The sequence below is a fragment of the Octodon degus genome, unplaced genomic scaffold, assembly GCF_000260255.1.
Source record: "Octodon degus isolate 3935 unplaced genomic scaffold, OctDeg1.0 scaffold00006, whole genome shotgun sequence".
NCBI classification, from domain to species: Eukaryota; Metazoa; Chordata; class Mammalia; order Rodentia; family Octodontidae; genus Octodon; species Octodon degus.
In genome coordinates this window covers 11547217-11552680 of record NW_004524582.1, presented here as the reverse complement: position 1 = coordinate 11552680, position 5464 = coordinate 11547217, and positions in this window count along the sequence as shown.

Genomic DNA, 5464 nt, shown 5'->3' with positions numbered 1-5464 from the left:
GCTCAACTCCTTACACCACTCTTTGTCTACTGGAGCCTGGTGATGTCCTTTCAGGGCCAGCTATTTGGAGAAAGTTGATTGCTGACTACGTTTCAGTTTTCAAACAGGTACTTAAAACTCTGTAAGCTGCAATTTGACTATGATGAAAACAGAAAAAGAAAAAACACTTATTATGCGCAGTTCACCTGGGCATTGTGATGGGCTGAACTTGGTGTAGTAATTTAAACAATAATTGGGTAGCATCCAAATCAGAAAATGCAGGTTCACATTTAGGCTTCAAATAGATGTTGCAGCTCACACCCAACAGCTATCACAACAGGGGAGAACCATAAGTCGCCTGAAGTGAGCAGCGATTGTATTCTATTTTTATCTCTTATACCTCCTTTTTGCTTTTTATGTAATGAAAACACTTTCATAAGAAAAAGAGTCCATTGTTGACCCCGAGCCTTGTCACAGAGCTGATCCAATTATTCTGTTCTCCTAGACACAATGACTGTTTCAGACATAAACTTTGCCCAATCAGAACCATCTCTGAAGTTTGCTGTGTGGCCCCACATTATGGAGAGTTAGCCAAAAAGATATGTGCTCCAGCCTCCCAGAAGACACATTTTCAGGGTACACAGAGTAGACAGAAGGATAAAGCAGATTATTAGAGGTCAGCTGAGCCAAAATATCTGCAGAAAAATAGGCTTGGTCATGCTGTTTGCACCCTAGATCAAGCTATATCTGACATTGCCACATCTTTGGACTTCCCAGTAACAAAAGCTGGTATTATTCTCATTGCATTGGATTCTGGTTACAAAATAGCTCCACTGCTGTATAACAGTCCTGAATATTTATGTACAAACTGCTCTTGAGATGACAGTACACCAATTGTTTATTTATATCACTATCGTTTTGAGTTGCTGTTAAAACAGCTGATCCTATATTAACCAAAGCGTCCATCCAAGTGCAAAGCCAAATGTGACACCCTGAGCAGGATTTCTGTGGGAGCTGCTGTGTGGCTCAAATGTTTCTGGAAAGAGTGACAATAAAAGTGTGAGTGTTGGAGATCTACATAGGTGAAGTTTGGAATGAATTCACCCTAGTTGAGACAAAGATACTTGGTGAAGCATATAGTGATGAAAACAATGATAATGTGATACAAGGAGAAGCATTTTAAATCTACAATTTTTTGGAATTTGTTCAGTGATGAATTAAAACATTTATTGCGATAAATTTGGAAGACACAGAGACACATAAAGAGAGAATAAAATAACCTAAGATAAACATGACCTTATTTTGATATACATATGAATCCGTAGGGCACAGTAGAGACTAGTAAACTATGCTATAAAGGTATAAAGAGCAAACACATTAAGCTATGTGATCCATATGCTCTCTATCCTATGATTCTGGGGGAAGGCCATTGTAGACAATGCATGAAATGAATCTGTGTTGTCGTGTTCCAATAAAACTTTATTTACAAGAAATAATGTTGGGTCACACTGGGTCACAGTTTACTGACCCTCAAGATATAAGATCTATTTTTCTAATAGCAACTCAAAGTGACAGTGACATAAACAAACTTTTCATGTCTCAGAAACAGCTTGTGGATGATAATTCAGGGCTGCTATGGCAGCCACAACACATCCAAATTTCTTTTTGTCTTCTTACTCTGACATCCCTAGTATGATGTCCTCACACACATGGTCTGTGTATGAACTGACTTATTACGATGTCCACACCCCAGCCAGCCCAAAGGAAGAAGAAGGAAAGAGAAAAGGAAGGGCACATTCATTCCCTTTAAAGGTACCAGTCAGTTTGAGTGTGGTGACACACACCTATCATCCCAACACTTAGGAGACTGAGGCAGGAAGAGCTTGGGCTACATAGTGAGTTTAAGGTCAGCCTGGACTACATAGAGAGACTCTGTCTCAGAAAACCAAACAGAAGAAGACAGAAGAAAGAAAGAAAGAAAGAAAGAAAGAAAGAAAGAAAGAAAGAAAGAAAGAAAGTAAGTAAGTAAGTTAATTGCATAGTACTCACATACTACTGGCCAGAATTTATTTCACATGACTGCTTTTAACTGCAGGGGATTCTGGGAAATGTAGGCTATATTTTGAGCAAGTGTTGCTGTAGATTGTGAGGGAGACCCACTATAGGCAGTGAGGTTCATCCCCCAGAAACATTTATAGAAAGAAGACAGAGCCAGCGTGGGAGCCCAGAGCTTGATTTCTCACCTTTCACTTAGGAAAGTTATTAAGTAGCCCTATATAACCTCTGAGTAAGAGGCCCTCAACCTTCCCTTGGAGGACAGGTTTTATATATAATTGCTTTGGAGAGAGCAACCAAAGTGGTATCTGAAATAGGAAAGAGAAAACAGTTCCTCCTTCTGAGCTACCAGCAGGCATCCTCTCACTGGATGAAGGGGGCCAGGATACTAAGTGTGACAATGACTCCAGTCAGAGAGGTGGAGCAGCAGAAGGGCCCAGCCTGCCCCTCCCAGGGCGGGAGACACATGGTCTGTTCTTTGTGGTCTATCACACAGGTTCATGTCTACACAGAGATCCTGCCCATGTACCCCAGTCCTGCTTCTTACTTTGAAAAACTTTAAGCAATGGATTTTTTAAAAAATTCATGGCTGAATTCTCAAAAGACCAAGAGTCAGCTTTTCTGGGTGTGTTTGATTCCTTGAATGGAAGAACATGTAGTCCACAACTTCTTAAGAAACCTCTGTTAAGCTTCTATGTGCCAGGCAGTAGCAATGTAAGATACAAAGATAAGGTTTCGTAGTCATTGTCTTAAAGATTTTTTGCCTAGGATGGAGACACACAGTGCAATGGACACTTGGCATTTGGCCCCCAGTCTCCAATCCCAACTCCCTCCCACAACTTCGCCCCCCTTTTGAAGAATCACTCACAATGCATATTTGAGATGAACAGTTTCTCACTGGAGAGCCAGAGGAACTAAACCCCCACTCTCCATCCCTCTCCAATCTAGGACAACCCCAGGGTGAGCACATGATGAGTCTCAGTCAATCAGATGCTGCCTTGGGACACGAACTCTTGATAGGGTTGTCAGAAGCTTGGTTGTTGCTGAAAGTTACAGTCATTGTGGTGGTGCTGGCAGGTGAGACTAACTCCCAGCCCATTCTCCAACCCTGGCCTACAATTTCACTTTGATTTTGAGCATTTATCATGTCATTCCACTAAGTTTATTTCCTTTAAGATACCTAGCATTAGTTTCTGTGGTCCACAACCAAATATCCTACTAAGGTAGAACACCTCATCTATTCAGGAGCTTTCGAATGCAAAGACTGAAAGATCTACTGAAGCCCTCTAGAAAGGGTTTGTGCTGGAAACACAGAGAGCACTATGGGAAATGGAGCTGCCTAGAAATTGAAGGCCAGATGCCATCCTAAGGGTGCTCCATGAACTTTATGGACCGAGCTCTCTCTTAAAGGGGAACCTATCTGAGACTCTGATCCCACTAGTCTTGCTGAAGGCTTTAGCCAACCAGAAGGCCACTCTGAAGCTGAGCCAGCACTTAAGAAGCTTCCAAAAGCCTGGCCCCTCCTAATATATCACCCAGTCACTGGGTGAGGGCTGCCTGGTAAGGGCTCATGATCTTCAGCAGTGTGGCTTCCTCCAGTGAAGATAATCCCCAAAGAGAGCTGATAGTGTGGGCTATCTCCCAGCTGCAGGGAGAAGAAATCTACAGTTCCTGAAAGGGGGATGTGTTCGGCACAACACCCACTGCCCAGATCGATGATTGTGTGTCTTGCTACCTTTTAGCTCTGGCTCCTACTTCCCAGGGGAGGAGTCTTTCCCAGATTCCTGATGGCAGCAATCCTACCGCATTTAGCCAGTATCACGGGTCACTAAGCACCTGGAGATTGGTTTGCCTTGATCCACTCCATAACAGTTGGGACACAGGATCCTACAGTAGAAATACAACCTCTTAGACTCACTTCTTTGGTGGGGGCTTTGATGGGAAAGAAACTGTATTGGTAAGCAAGCTAAATGGCACCTCATAGCCATATGCCAGGACATGCTATAATGGGCTCTGGATGGAGGACATGTGCATACACGACAGAGTATACAAGTCCATGTATATCACTGTGTGTGTACTACACAAAATATCCAATTATGTCTAAAAGAGACCAAGAGGGATCCCTGAAGACCTAAATTAGGATGAGCCAGAAGTAGGCATTTGCCCAGAAAGTAGATAGAGTAAGACATACCGAGGCACAGCAGAAATTGCATGGCATTAAAGTTAAGGGGGGCCTTCCAGCCACCCCACATACTCGCTAGCTCCTAACCAGGTGCCTCAGAGGCATTTTCTGGCAGCTGCTCAGAGGGCAACATGCCACCTGTTTAGTCATCCGGGCACTCCTTGTTTCCACCGTTTATGAGCAGGGCCAGTGGGGCCTCTGGGCCGAGTCGTGCCCCACCTGATCCTGTTTGACTTATGAGCTCTGCCAGGATCTCTGCAGAGGCTGGCACCCCTGGGGCCCCTGCTGCGTGTCAGACAGCAGCCAGGGCAGTGCATAAACTGGTCCCTCTGCATACTGGTGAGACACTGCTGACAGCCACTGGACCTTGAAGGGAGAGGTGGAAGGCTTGAGGCAGCTGCCAGTTTGGCTCTGGAAGGCAGCTCTACTGTTCCTGTTTCAGTGCACAGAGTGGACAGAGTCCCAGGAGAGCTGCAGAGTTCCACTGTGGTGTCCACAGCACTGACTTGCAGAGTATCGCACCAGCACCTCAGTGATTAAGACCCAACAAGCAAAGGCCAGTGCCAGCGAGTAGCAAGGCAAAGAGAGCTAGCATTTATTGAGCAGGAGGTGCCAAGCAGTAGTTCATAGGAATTCAACCTGAAAGTCGTCATTAGAACCCTGTAATACCGCAGAAAATGTTAAGTAGCGTGCCCGAAATCACACACTTCACAGTGTGTGGGATCTCAGCTCAGGCACTTCCTTCCAGTTTATTCTCCATACAGCCTCTTTTAGGAGGGTTTATCTGATGGCTAAAAATGCTCTGGGATTATTTTGTGGAAATCACCCCAATTCATCTTCCCAGGAATTGTCCTGATTCATCCCTCTTCCCAGGAGTGGGTCAAGGCAAGGGTTGTGAGTGCCATTTTACAGATGAGGACAGGGAGACTCAGGGAAGACCAGGGAACAAGCAGTCAGGGAGTGGCAGTGTCCTCCAATAGCTGTTCTGCTGCCCAGCACAGGAATTTTTCTAGTCTGCCTATTATGAACTACTTCAAAGGATGTTGGAATACGCGTCTTCAAAGCTGCACACTTGAGTGCATTGATCCTAAAAGCACTTCAAATGCAAACACATTGGTGCTTCTAGGTCATAATGTGGATACTTTCCAAAGTACAGATGTAAGGTTAGATGGGAGGAGAGTGACATGGAGAGAGAGGAAGGGGGTAGGGAGGGAGGGACGGACAGAAAGAGGCAGAGAGAGAGGTGCA